Source organism: Carassius carassius, chromosome 22, assembly GCF_963082965.1.
Source record: "Carassius carassius chromosome 22, fCarCar2.1, whole genome shotgun sequence".
NCBI lineage: Eukaryota > Metazoa > Chordata > Actinopteri > Cypriniformes > Cyprinidae > Carassius > Carassius carassius.
Window position 1 is genome coordinate 25,954,052 of NC_081776.1, and position 15,996 is coordinate 25,970,047.

The following is a 15,996-nucleotide window of genomic DNA, read 5'->3' on the forward strand; positions in this document are numbered from 1 at the left end:
GTGGACTCTAAGATCATGTGTCACCATGTACAGCAACATCGCTAACCAGAAAGCTATACAACCAAAAGTACTACATTTACATTTGGCAGACACTTTTATCCAAAACTAATTAAATAGTATTTAAACGTTTTATCATTTCTTGCTTATGACTGCCTCTTTCTCTCTCTATCCTCTCCAATATCTGAATTTTGGAAAGTTAGAAAACACTGCTAAAAACATAAAGCATCACCTGATCCAAGGCTACTGATGCTGCTGCTGCTTTTTTTGTCTTCAGTACCTATAACACAACATAAACTCAACACATGAACAGGAAACATAAAATGTTTTTTTATTTTGTTTTTTTTTTTTGTACAAAGGTATATTAAACAATTTACCATTTGGATCATTTTTGGTCAACTCCACCATTGACAAGTCATTGGCAGCTTCTGTCTTCTTCTTTGCCTTAGGCTGTTTACAAGGGGAAAAAACAGTAAATGCGGTAAACAGTTACTATGATATCATTGATGTTCATAACGCTGCTGACGTACGACGCTGCTGACGTGTTTTCTGGTGCACCCAATAACAAAGAAAACACGTCAGCAGCGTCGTACGTCAACTGTCACAGCAGTCGCACTCACAACAGACCCGGAAGAGAAGACAATGATGAATAAAGTTGGCATTTTTGCTATTTTTGGACCAAAATGTATTTTTGATGCTTCAAAATATTCTAACTGACCCTCCGATGTCACATGGACTACTTTGATGATGTTTTTCTTACCTTTCTGGACATGGACAGTAGACCGTACACACAGCTTCAATGGAGGGACTGAGAGCTCTCAGACTAAATCTAAAATATCTTAAACTGTGTTCCCAAGATAAACGGAGGTCTCACGGGTTTGGAACAACATGAGGGTGAGTTATTAATGACATAACATTTTTGGGTGAACTAACCCTTTAATTATATTATATTATATAATTACACACCTGTTTTATTAAAAAAAACTGTTTTAATAATGTGGTAAAATAAACTTAAGTGCGAGACTGTTTGATTTTGTAACTTTTACTTTATAATTTGCATTAGAAAAAAAAAGAACATCAGTGCAAGCAGTATGAGAACTGTTCCTTACAGTCAGAAAGCATAGGTTTCAGCATCTATGATACATTGAGTGAAAGGACAAATAATGAGGCAATTTATATCATCGTATAGTTAACGTATAGTTATCTCTAACGTTTTTAACGTTTTTTATCAACAAAAAAAAAGAAAAAATAAGTAAATTAAAATGAATAAGAAAACAATAGAAAATATATACTAATTAAATTTAGAAGTTTACACTTTAGTTTATTGAAGAAGATGTAAAAAATACGAAGAAATAATCAAATGACGATGTCGTCCATAATGTTTTTTTATTAAAGCTACTTAGAGTTTAGTTCTAACCCTGCTCGAACAAACTTAAGACTGAAGGACTAGATTAGCTGAGCCCTCCAGGAACTGAGTTATCGTAATACAGCACAGGCCTTGTAATAATTTTGAGGGTAGCACTTGGTTGGCACCTAACTTACCATTTCAGGTTCAAAAATGTTATTTCCTGTCCTATCTTCTTCACCCCTGACCTTCAGTGGCAGTGGCTCAGTGGTTCATGTAGGTTGTCTACAAACCGGAAGGTTGGTGATTCAATCCCCGGCTCCACCTGACCAAGTGTCGAGGTGTCCTTGAGCAAGACACCTAACCCCAGCTGCTCCCGACGAGCTGGATGGCGCCTTGAATGTGAACCGCGGTCGGTGTGTGAATGGGTGAATGTGAGGCAACTTGTAAAGCGCTTTGGATGGCCATGTGGTCTGTTGAAAGCGCTATATAAATGCAGTCCTTTTACCATTTACTGTAGGTGGAGGTAATGCACAACAACGCTGACTGATGGAGGAGGAAAACAATAAAGAACACTTTCCCGCCCTTTTCATTTATTTGCTGATGCAGATGGGACATGATGTAATATTATGGGAGATAGGTAGCTTGAATCAAGTAGTTGGTCAATATGGTGTCACATTACGAGTTTTTGAGCCGAATTCTTTTTAGACCGTGCTCCAAGGAAATCCTTAAGTTCAGCAGGTGCTTGATGAAAGAAGGCCTGATTCGAAAATCAATGAAATGCCCCTGCTCTCATCTTATGAGGTTGAAACTACGAAATGGCAAAAAGGAGCCAATATGGTGAGTATAACAACCACATGAATTAATTTATTATAAAATTAATTTAAATTAGCATATCATGACTGTCGGACTGATACCTTGTATCTCTAAATTTCCGGCTCTTCAAACTGTCAAACCTTATAGTCTCTACTGTGTGAATGAAGTGCGGCACAGAGCTATGCAATGGGGAATAAAGAACTGGTTCTTTAATCTATAACAGCGGTTCCCAAACTTTTTTTCCTGCGCACCTTCTATGTCCAAACCGGGTTGGCGCACCCCCAATCCCCACTTAAAAAAAAAACGCAACAAAGCTGTCTTTTATCGCCATATAAAGAGTCATGATCATGCGCAAATAACCAGAACACGCATGACAATAAAAACATCAACAAAGTTTCAATATAATGCAACAAAGCTACACACAAGCTTTCACTTTTAAGAGGGCGAGTGACACACACAGGCTCAGTAACAGGAAGCACGGTTATTTTCAGCCGCGTAAAAGAAACATGGCCACGAATTCAAATGCGTCCCACCATGCTGAACACAATTTTTTTTTTTTTCAGTTTTACAATTATTATTATTATTTCTTTCTTTTTTTACATTAATTTAAACATTTACTTAAAAAAACATTAGGTTATAGCTTATATTTCTTATGTTAAATTATTTTGTGTTTCATATATTATTTTCAGACATGAGCGGACCTACTCACATTAACATTACGCATTTAACGAACACATACAAGCGCCCACTTTGGCAGAATTCAATTCAAATAGCCATCAACAGCCATTAGTTCGGTAAAATTGAGCATCAGAATGGACAAATTAGTTTTTAAGGGAGAAAAAAAAGAAATGTGAAAAAGGCCAGCGAATGAACACGTAGAAAAAATAATAGTCGCAGTATCAGTAGTGAAGGAGAGTGCTGGATTTTCAGTTTGCCCCGCAACTTACTTGAAGAAGTTCAGGCAAATGGGAACACCATATATTACGTAGCAATCATCCTTAATTGAAGAAATGTGGCTAAACATCTCTGGAGAGAACCTTATATTATTAAATTCGAATGTGCTTTCCATATTTGGATCAACATAGGCTACATTTGTGAACGTACATTTTCTGCAATGTCGCGTCAAGTCATGCTCCCGTGCGCGTCTTACAGACTGCATCTTAAGCCTATGTTAAACTTTCCGCGTCCGCGGGGAGTCCGTTATGGACCGCTACGTAGGCGTGATGTAATCATCGTCATGGGAGAGTTTTTGCGGAGGCTCTGAGAGGACGAACGCGTACCTCCCATTTTTCATGACCGGGCGGACAGGTGCGCGTGGTCAGTAGGCTTCAGAAGCACAGCTGCACATGTGGAGGCAGTGTGAAGAAGCTCATTGCTACTCGAACCTGTGCAATCCGCTTGCACTTGGACTTGGAACAAAGTGCGGCCCAGTGGAAAAAAAGGTTAAGAACCACTATAACACTACGGTTATGGAAATTAGAACGAAAGTACATTGAATTAAATTGCAATGAAGTTACAAACGATCCACATCATTAAAGAGAATAAGCTCCGAAATAAATAAAATAAATAAAAACGAGGATCAATCTGAAACTTTTAAAGTGCGACAATAAAATTAGCCTACACACGATCCACAACATAATTAAGTTGCAAAGAGCATAGGCTCAAACATAAAATAAAATACAAGAGGATGCATCTGGAACTTTTCAAGTGCAGCGCAAAAGTCGCTCAGCCTGCAGCGAGAGAGAGATTTCCTCAAGATTTTTTCTTCGCTCATTTTCTTTCTCTATTCTCGTCTCTTTTGCCTCCAAATCCTCACTCTCTCTTGGCCCCTCTCCTCCTGACTAACAACTTTATCATAAGATGTCCGACTTGACAGTTTCCCTTGATTTCAGCCAGTTAAGCATATTTATAATATATATTATGGAATGAATGAAACGAGTTGGCACGCATATAGCCTAGCCTGCAGTACATAAAAGAAGAACAGTGCGTAGAAGAAAGCATCTGTCTTCAATGTTTCCATCGAAAACTAATAAATTATAGGTTTTTATTTAAAATTAAAGCGATTACAAAGGAAATGTTTACTGTTCATGTTTTTTATTGTATGGAAAAATCCCACTTAAAAAAAACAGACAGCCATTACATTTTTCCTCTCGCGCACCCCCTGGTGGCAGCTCGCGTACCCCTGGGAGTGCGCGCACCACACTTTGGGAATCCCTGATCTATAATAACATGAAATTGTGTCCAAATGCCACACAAAAACTGAGTGTCCATAGCCACAGTAAACTTTAAAACCTGCAAGTCGATGAAAATGCAATACAATGCACTTACTACTTCAGATTTGCCCATTGTAATGATAAAAAAAAAAATTCCATTTGAGCTTTATTGTAGTAAACTGTTAATAATATAATGAAATGTGCAAGCATATTCTGAACATATATAAAGCCGTAATATGAACTTTGATAACACAGTGTTTTATTATATGTATATATATATATATATAATTTATATTTGTTTGTTTGTTTGGAAATGCAAGGTTTCCGCCGGACAGTGATAGGACAATATCATATATCCCTTACCCTAAATTTCAACTACAACTGAACCCATTGGTTGGTATTGTTAGAATGCTTTGTAATCATAAATTGCATAATGTTACGGTTTGCAAAATAAAATAAAAAACGTTAGTATAAATTAAAGGCACAATAATTATCACACAGCTGTTTTTATTCATTCTTAATTTTCAGGATATGCAGAGATTCATGTCACAAAGGAAAATCCTTTGCAAAGTCCATCCGACATGGCTCCATGTTTGAGAACTCTCATATTTCAATTCAAATGTGGATGGATTTCATTTATAGGTGAGCAGTTCTTACGTTGTATAAAAGGTCTGTACCTGCCCATCTGACCCAAATCGCCTATTACCTGAACCTAACTTGACAAAACAATTTTAAATGTTGTACACAAATCCTGAAATTTTAGCCTGAGAGCTTTATAGCAACAGTATATAGGAGGGGGTTAAGTAGTTTAATGTAATTCATATTTAACATGCATTAATTTTAAATCAAATATTGGTAAATTAGTTGTGGCCTGCAGCTGTATGTTTATCTATGGGTGCTGAGACTGACATGAGAAACAATTACTTTATAATATTTAGTTATTCCTGATCTGTCCCAGATTTCTGATCACGTAACCATGAATGAATCATTCATTTGAATCCATTCTTTACAGAGAATTGGAAAACCTGGCCTTCTAATAAAATATTTGTTTCATGATTCAGTGGAATAATTGGTTTGAACTGGAAACACAATGAGCAAACAGCATAAAAAATAAAATAAAAACCTGAAAAGACTGCCTTTTTTAGCTGTAATTCTGAAAAAGTGCTGTAAAAGGTCATTTACACCGAAAGTTGGTATTGTTTAAAAAATTTAGGTCTTCCTAGGTATATTTAGTGAAAGAATGTTTATTTAAAATTACCAAATGTCTAGGGCTACTAATATCAATCCCAATCCATGCCTAAGGCACTGAAAACACTCAGTTCTCTGTTCAGACCTCAGGTATTATGATCTAGGTGGATCTATTGTGCATGCATGTTTGGGTGGTTCTGCATCTGCAAATGGGAATTGTGGTTGTCATGTTGGGAGAAATTTGCTTCAACCCCAACTTCTAAATTGTGTACCTTAAATATTTTTTTTGTTTGTTTGTCCATTTCAGATTTGCCCAAAGTCTTCGACTGCGACAAGTGGACATGCTACAGGAGGGGATTACTCGGAGCTCTGCAACTCTGAGTAAACTGGCAGACAAGCTGACAAGAGTTTGTAAATCTGCAATGAAAAGAATGAGAAAAAGAGGCAAGCAGACTATTGGAAGAAGAGAAATTGTTCTAATAGATGAAAGCAAATTTGGCCATAAAAGAAAGGTATGTAAATTGCTCAAACACTTCAGAATTGTCAGAATATATACCAGTGGAATTGATGTCCATTGCATAATTTTGCATCTAAAATGATGTGGAATAAACCTAAACACAGTGACTGAATGTAGATTTATGAATGTAGAGACAATTTAATACACAATGCAGTTGTGTTATTTTACCACATGTCGTCTGAAATGTAAATGGCCAATTTGCACAGGATTTAGAAATCTCAGTATAACTACTTGAAGTGGGAGGGGTAACTCAATTTACACTCTATAGCAGGGGTTGGCAACCTACGGCACGCGTGCCAACAGTGGCACGCAGAGGGATAGTCGCTGGCACGCAAGCAATAAGGAAAACTGTATAATGACGTACAGTTTGATGTAATAACTTCTCATAGTCACACAGCCTGTTAGGAGCTACAAATACTATTAAAGTGTGAGAATTAACTTGCATGGATGCACGTGCAAACACTGCACATACTAGGTGCTTCAGATCAAAGCCTCGGTCTAACAGCACTTGTCAATGTCAAAATCACTGAGATGGCCAATCAGATCAAAGTAGGCGGGGTTTACTGTTCACAGAAGCAGAGCGCGAAGCGTCAGTTTAACGTTAAAGAGAGTGAGGTAAGATGAAGCTGCAAATCAATTAACATTAGTCAACTTTTAATAATACGTTTTACCATAGAAATGTTAAATGACCTAAAGCTATATCCAGTGATGAAACATTTTCTGAAATATGGCCATTTTGAGAGAAAGATAGTGGTGGGGGGGGGGGGGGGGGGGTAAATTGTCTCTCTCTGCAGACAATGAAGCGATTTTGCCCCTTTGTTGTTGAGAAATATAATGTAGCGATTCAGTATCGATTAATAAAAGTAGCGTGACAACACTCTGAATGCTACTTTTTGCACAGCACGATCTCAGATCTCTGTGTGCGAGTGGTGTGTGTTGTGTGTGTGTGTGTGTCTGTGTGTGCACGTTCATCAATTAAAGCAGTGCATTAACGTTGATTAAACGTTAAAAAAACTTTTTTTTTTTATCGTATAATAAAAAATTGTGTATGTGCCGTTTAAATACAGAATTATATCGGGGTGTGTGTGTGTGGGGGGGCTGTGTTGGCACAGTGGTTAACCATAAAAATAAAAAATGGCACGTCATGCCGAAAAGGTTGCTGATGCCTGCTCTACAGTCATGTGCGTCATGTAGGCGTTGCTTACTGATATCCTTGTTTGATAGGACCTAACTGTTTTTATCCAATCAGAATAAAAAATGTAATGAATAAAAATCTGTTGTGTGCATATATATATATATATATACAGTACAGACCAAAAGTTTGGACACACCTTCTCATTCAAAGAGTTTTCTTTATTTTCATGACTATGAAAATTGTAGAGTCACACTGAAGGCATCAAGGGCTATTTGACCAAGAAGGAGAGTGATGGGGTGCTGCGCCAGATGACCTGGCCTCCACAGTCACCGGACCTGAACCCAATCGAGATGCTTTAGGGGTGAGCTGGACCACAGACTGAAGGCAAAGGTACTGTTCACTTCTTTTCTTTGTTAATTTATTTATTCAAGCATTTGTTAATCAAAAGTGTTGATAATCAGTTCAAAACAACTGTGTACTGACAGAGTTCAATTTAGATAGAACCTTTGAATTAATTTCCTTAGGTTATACAATTTTTATTGTGGGTGTCACTATCCTAATTTTTACTTAATTGCCTCTTGTGAATTCCAGTACAACAGAGGACGAGCAAACAACAGAAGCACCTGGGTATTCGGAATGCTAGGCAGTATACTTGCATATACTGTAGATAGATAAACACGTACTGTATGAAAATTTGGAAATATGTATGTAATTAAAAACCTGAAGTTCATAATCGCCTGTGTTTTTTTATATTTAGAGTGCTAAATAGAAGTGTAATTACATTTGTTTACAGCAGCACATTTGTTCTTGGCCATAAAAAAGTTTTAATAGGTTTGTAAATCTCAGAAGTTGTCTTAGATTAAAGGAGATATTTGTACTTGTGCTGTCTTTGGTCTGCTACTGAATGGAAATAGAACCTGTAAACCCTAGTAGACATCAGTCACTTTACACTACTGGCATCTTCCATAGTGTTCTCTACGTTTCAGTGAACAAGAGTGAAACAGACCTTTTTTAAGGTGCAGTCTTAAGACTAAGGTTCGATAATTGAAGTACTTGTGTGCTGTAATGGATTTATTAAATTCGAAGAGAAGGCAGCTTTAGAATAGGGAACGGCTATGGCTTAATAAGTGTCCAACTACTAGGGAATTAATAATGAGCAAGACTTCACTTTAGAATGGGTAACATATTCAGACTTATAAAGACTTAATTTAGAGTTAATTGGGCACTATTAACACTTGTAGTTATGTGTGTTGTTACATAAGAAGAGACTATTTTTATTAAGTGTTATTAAGGTGAGACACTGCAGGCAAAAACACTGTTTTTTCAAGCACCTGTCAATTTTGAGATTTTGGGCTTTTTGGTTTTTCATAAAGTGCTTTTTCAAACTAGTGGAAGGAAAACATCCAAAAGACACTGTTAAGTGTTTCTTTTATAGCACTTTATCTGTTTGTGTCAATAGATTTCAATTAAAATACATATTTTTAAAGGCCGTTTTCTCAAAATGAGTTTTTTCTTCAACACTGAGCCATAAATCTCCACTTCAGTAGCACTTACACACACCAAACTTGACATTTTTATTCCTGTCTATATTCTGAAGGTTTTTACTGAGGGATTTGTTCATATATATTTTCCTTGATTATATACAACATTTTATTCCCCCCAAAATTGTGAAAATATATTGTTTTCTGGCTGTTCAAAGTATTTTCTGAATTATGGAGTGACAAAAAAAGATAACCAGAATTCCCTCTGTAAAAACATTTGACTCTAATATGTCAAAAAAATTTAACAAAAAATTTGAAACTGACTTCATCTAGTGTTCAGATTTTTGTACTAGACATTTATGCAAATTAGCACATATTTCATTAAATAATGCCTCATTTGCATATTTAAACATAACATTTTTGAAAACTTGTAATACAAAAAATGTTTGCAATAATCAATGTAATCAATCAACTGGGTAAGTAAGGTGATAACTATTAGTTATTTTTTTTGCCCTATTCACCTGCAGTGTCTCGCCTTAAGAGAGAATGACTGTTCTTCTGCTACTACCAGCTTATAAGGCCCATAACCAGCAAAGCATATTAAGATCATAATTCTCATACAACAAATGCCTTACTCCCAATAAGCAGTAACTATCAGTTTATTAAAGAAAAACTCTTAGTTAATGGTCTGTTAGGCATAGAATATGGTCATGCAGAATAAGGCATTACTATGGGCTTTATAAGTACTAATACACAGCCAATATGCTACTAATAAGCATGTTAATAAGCAATTAGTTAATAGTGAATATGTGTACCTTAATTTAAAGTGTTACCATATATATATATATATATATATATATATATATATATATATATGGTAACACTTTAAATTAAGGTACGTATATTCACTATATATATATATATATATATAACATCTTCAGCAAAGCATGTACAGTATCAGAGCATGGAGAATTTAATTAAGTATTTGCATCCCATTCTTACCACACTTTTTGAGCAGTCGAACAGGCTCAAAGAGTTTCCATCCATCTTGTACAGGCTCTTTTCTCTTTACTGCTGCCTTTAATTTTGGCTGTTTGTAATTTGGCCAATAAAATTTTTGTTCAAAAATCCTCTTTTCTGGGACAACATCTGTGCTTTTGTCTGGAAATTCTATCAATGCATAACACTGCTTCACTTTATCCATTATTGTCTAGGAAAAGATAAAAGTGTCTAATCAGAAGAAGCCCTCTTATTTTGTCCTTTTCTTTAAAGGCCGTGTTGCAAGGTTAATTTTTTAACAAATTTGTGCAATTTGCTTGTTGGTAATAAACATTTAAACTGTTATCCATTGTATTTTATGTTGTTGGGTATCACAAAACGGAAGATAATACGAAAAAGTAGGTACTATCTTACAGCGGTCTCCTTTCACCCACAATGCATTGCATCACGTCACGTTGGGGAGAGAATTTACCAAAGCCGCCTTGAGAGCCTTGAGAGTGACTAGAGAGACGAGTAGTAGACGTGAGTATTCAGATAGCGCAGATTATAGATAAATAGATAAATACATAGATATATATAGATAGATGGACTACATATATAGATAGATAAACAGACAGATAGATAGAGAGATATCGACCAAAAGCGACCCAATATCACTCACTTCCCTACAGCACAAGCTTTTCAGCGCAGTTTCCATGGGACAGCACCCACACACAAGCACCTGCCAAACACAGCGACACATACGCGGCTACGTTTGCAACAACATTTTCATTGGAGGAAGAGATAAACGCTTAAAAATGCCCATATAGCAAACATGATGCCTTGTATTTCTAGATTACAAAGACAACGTTTACCAGTACTACGACACTATGAAAAAAAAGGTTACCGGTACTTATCTGAACTAACGTCATGATCACTGCCACTAGATATAAAGAAAACGTAGATTTTTTTTTACTCGGTGCTACTCAATGACAGCAAAAAATAAATAAAATTTTATATATATATATATATATATATATATATATGTACATATATATGTGTGTGTGTGTGTCGTTATTGTGCACTGCTGCTCGTAGACTAGCTCCAGTGCTCATTGCTGCGATGCTAAATGATAGCACCTCACCAAGACACTTCACCAACTCTCCACTCTTGGCAATTCCTCATTTGCCCTCTCACGACTGGCTCGATCGAAATTACACAGCTGCGGATCATACATGTTGGCTCTTGCCACCTCTTCGCTGTGTTCCAGACAGGTTTTTGAGCTCGTAATCACTAACTACTAACGACTTTGTACCGTTCCAGGCAAGTTACGCCAAACTTTCTGAGCGCAAGGAATTTTAACTAGATTATTTATTTTATTGCAACGTTGCATTGACCTAAAATCGTTTTTTCAACGTGTAACGTTACCACTTGCATAAACACTGCATCCGTAGGCAGTATTATCCGTAGGGACTGTCATCGTTGTCCAAGTAGGGCTCGCGCGTGCTGTGTGACCTCGGAACTCGGAGTACATCGATCTAGTACGAGACACAAGTTAATGGGTGGGAAGTCACGGGTTTGATTGCCGTTCCAGTGCACTTTCACGGGTTTAAGGGTGGAAAAACATGGGTTACGGGTTGCCTGGAACACGGCATCATACTAGACTGAGGCTACCTTTCCTCGACTTCTCCCCAACGTGACGTCATCACCGTGTTGGGTAAAAAAAACGTTAATACCAAAAACTTAAAAAATACGTCTTTAAGACCATTTTTGAGACATTTTAAAAATGATATACATATCTTGAGTGATTTATGTACCCATTAATCGAAAGTGGTGGTTAACCTGCAACATGGCCTTTAAGATCTCTTATGTGTGTATATATAAATGCATGTAAAAATAGTTGTGATTAGTTCTGGGTTGCTGCGTGTTCAGCTCCCATACCCATTCTAACCAATGTGGGGTAAGAGTCAGATTTGAATCTATTTATTTGTGTGTAATGTCAGTATGAGAAAATAACAGGGAATGTGTGTGTGGTATCAGGCCTCAGAAAAAATGACATATACATAACTCTAAATCTATAAGACTTGGGTTCATTTTGGAAACACTTTATATTTTTTAATGAATTCAGAGAGATTTCGGTCACTCCATTGACAGTCCAACTAGCAAAAACTTTCTAGATCCAAAAATATTGTTTTCAAAACACTGAAAGACGAATTCATTTGAATAAAATGTAATCCAAGTATTCTGAAGAGACACAATCAATCACTTTATATGATTTAATTTAGCCATAATAAACTTTTGGCACATGTACAGTGCACTAGTGCTTGTGTGTGTGTGTGTGTGTGTGTGCATGTCCCACGAGCCAGTGAGGTTTGTTCTAGTGGGTTTGAACTTACTTTTACAAAATTTTAAGCACTTTCTGTGTGTTTAACCAATATTTACAAAGAATTGTATCAACGCATAAAATATTTCCACCATTTGAAATGATTGTCTCTTTAGAAGATAGTTTACATTTTTGGACCAAGAAAGCTTTTGCTTGTTGGACTGTTAATAGAGGGGCTCAAATCTCTCAGATCTCATTTAAAATATCTTAAGATTAGGGATGGCTCGATACCACAATTTTGGCTTCGGTACGATACCAGAATTGAATATCTCGGCATCAATAATAAATCGATGACCTATAACCAGCCTCAAAAGTTAAATGAATTGAAACAATTTTATAAAAAAAAAAAAAACACTGCTTTAATCTCAGCTGCACCAAATATACAAACCAAAAGTATCAAAATGTTCACACAAAAAAAAACTTACAGCCAAGCCAGGGAACATACAGTAGGTTAAATTTTGAAAAGATACTATTAAAATAGTTTAATATCTTCATATCTTGTCAGTCTTTACTCTTTATCACATGGTGCAAAAAAACAACAACTAAAAAGTATCAATGTAACAAGCCAAAAAAACCTAGAGGGAACATAGGTTCAGTTTTGATTTTGCAGAAAGAACAAAAAAAAGTGTTCAAATCGTCACATCTTTATTTTTTTGACAGCTGCAGATTTTTGGACAGCAAAAAAAATGCTTACTGTTTGGTTTGTGTTTGGGTTCAAATTATTTTAATGCATTCCATAAAGTAATGTTAACATGCTAAACTATATTAGAATATTTAAATAATAATTACTGATTCATCTAGATTAATAAATGTTATAGTACAGTTAGGTCAGGTTACCTATAATGGATGTTATTTAAGTGTTATTCTAAAATTAATATTAGTGTAATGGCTTTCCAATGTCGTTGATAATAGGAGTAAGCAAGTGTAGAACACGTACAAACAGAGTCCATGCAGACGGATGAAGATGAATAACAAATGTCTTTATTTATTTCTTGAGCTCCATTAAACATGATCTCAAACTACTTGTGTCTCTCCTTGTTCACATGTACACAAAGCCATATCTTATGGACCGCATACAACTAGAATCCTCCTTGCGAGCTTCTCTGCAGTGCACTCAAAAACTGTGTGTTTCCCTATTTCCAACACACACTTGTTGCTCAGGTGCTCGAATTAAACATAGCCACAGCACCACCCAGTGGACAAAACCTTTACCATCACCAAAATGGCTCCTACAATTAGTGATATTCATATTACTACTATTACTCTGGAGGACTGTGCAATTTGAAATAAATAAATAAATACTATCTGATTTCTTTGATCAATTTTGACACACAGATATGCTCCACAGTCATAAATGCATTCAGGATGAATTTGAAAACATATTTCCAAAACAAAAAAACTATTAGAGCTTTATCAAAAAGTTGTAACGTCTCTAGAACAGACATAAGTCAAAATAATCACTATAGTAAAGTATTTAACAAAATTTCTAGACTTGTGGCAAAAAAATAAATAGATAAATCTGTGTCCAGGGATTTTGGTTTTCTTTTTTGCCATGCATTGTTCATAGAGCTCATTAATTGTAGCGGTGCCTCAGGTGTTGAAATAGATTTGTTTCACATTATACAGGTTCACACGTACTCCGTCTGCAGTGAGTATACAGAATGTGTAAGCGTCCTGAAAGATTTCTGAGGTAATTTTTCATTTAAAGATTATCAATATTTGAAGTAGTTACATTTATTTATTTGAATATACATGTTTTGTTAATGCTAAAACATGAATAAATTGAATTTACGTTCAGTCTTATGATAATAAATCTCGTGAGGGAACTACAGGCGATTCTGTAACGGTTTCTGTCTAATTTGTGTCTGATTTGTTCCTTTTGTCAAAAGCATTAACTCATGTGCCCAATGTACAATATTTGATGGATAATCAGGAACGAAACGACACATTTACAATGAAACTTAAAAGCATATTCATATAACTTAAAAGTTCTGGTTTCATTAGCCTAAGCTCTTTTCAAAAAAATCCATGCAACGATCTGCATGAAACTGTGATCCAAATTCTGCAGCATCATCCCAACTGTGTGTAGTGGGATGTATTGTGGCTCGTAATTAAGTCCAAATGTGCTTGGGGTAGTGTGAGTCCAATCACGAACAGGAGGGGACGATATAAAAATGGCATGAAAACAACTCCTTGCGTGTGCTTACCAGTTGAGTGTCGCGTCATTGCCGTGGGACCGCCCCTTGTTCCGGTAGCTCTTCCGCCCCGAGTTTCGGGATAGTTTGCGGCTGTTGGCGGCTCCAGAGCACATCTCATGTCTCTCTTGCAGTCCCGTGTCTCACGATGCTTTGAGGTAACTTTATGCGTGTGCGTTGGCTGATTAATTAGTGCACAGATATAGGATGTGTCGTAATGACTGTGTGATTTATAGTTTACGGCGTGAGCTTTTCGTGCCCCTCTTGCATTCCCGTGTCCTGTATAGGCGTGGTGTGGATGGGCGACGGGTTTATGAGTTAAAGGTATGTGAAACCTCCCCACTTCGTACGGCACTCATGTTTTTATATGTTGCAAGGATGTTTATGTTTGGTTATTAATGTTGGGTGACGTCTGGGGAGCAACGCGATCTGACGCTGCTGCTTGTTGATATTAAGAGTTCCGCGATCCCAAAACTGTTCTCCACACACGTGTATACAGTTTATGTGTTGGGTGGGCGTGTGACGCTCGCTCGTCCTCTAGTGTGTGTCATTGTGATCGCTGGGTATCTTCAACCTGACACTTTTATGGGTTTTTGTTTATTGTACCATTATTTGTTTTCAGTATTTCTTTTTTATTTATACTTATTTTTTTCACTGTTTGTGCTGATGGATTTGATTGGTTTACTTTGAGTGTTTGACATTATCGTATTTAGTAATTTCGTTTCATTTGTGTTTTGTTTCTAAACTGTTGGTAGAAGGCCAGTGAGGGTAATAGCGTTGGCCCTGAGCCTTCATATCTTCATTATAGTTTTTTTGGTTTATTAACTTAAATGTTATTGTGTATGGCTGGTGTGAGTGTGATTGTGGTATATTGAGACCTGTAGTAACGTGTTGCTCTCGTTACAGGAGCCGAGGCTTGAAGGCAGGCCACTAGTGGGCCCTTATGCGGTGGAGGGCGTGTCACCGAGTGCTGCGTGGTGATTTCTTGATGTTATTGCGGTGTGTGTGCTGATATTCGTACACGGGTTGAGAGTGATCTAGGAGCTTTGTGCTTATTAAGGTCGTGTGTCTGCCATTAAGCCTCGGTGTCCTTTTATCTTGTGGTCTCTCCTTTTTTTTATTGTGAATGTTGATAACCCAAATTTTGATACCTGTTTTAAAAAATCATTGTGCTTAAATAAATATTCCTGATTATTGGCATCCACGTCTCTAGCCTTTCCTGAAAGTTTCGTTCCTGTGTGCCTGGTGTAAAATCTTAGATACAGAGTGTTAATGTTTTCCCTGGTAATCAGGGTGGCGTAGTCATGTTTAAGCTAGAGGTAGTGCCACGGGGATCGCTCCTCGTATAGGCGAGGGAGGCCCCGCTACATTTCGTTACAAAATGATGTTGGGGCATCCGCTTACAGAGTAAGTGACTGTATTACCATTCACTGGCTCTGGGGGTAGTTTACTAACAGTTTGGGATTTGGGCTACTTGCTCAGGTGGAAAATTATTTTCTTTTATTTACTGTCAGGCTGGATTTTGGGCTACTTCTTAATGTACTGTGAGATTGGGAAATGGTCAACTTGTTTTTTGAGTACACCTAATTCTCTGTCCCAGGGCCGGCCTGAGGCATAAGAGAACTAAGCGACCAGTGGGCCCCCAAGTGTTTTTTTTTTTGTTTTGTTTTTTACAATTAAATTACGTAAACAAGTGATATAAATGAATGAGTGAATGAATGAATATGAATGAATAATTGAATAATTCA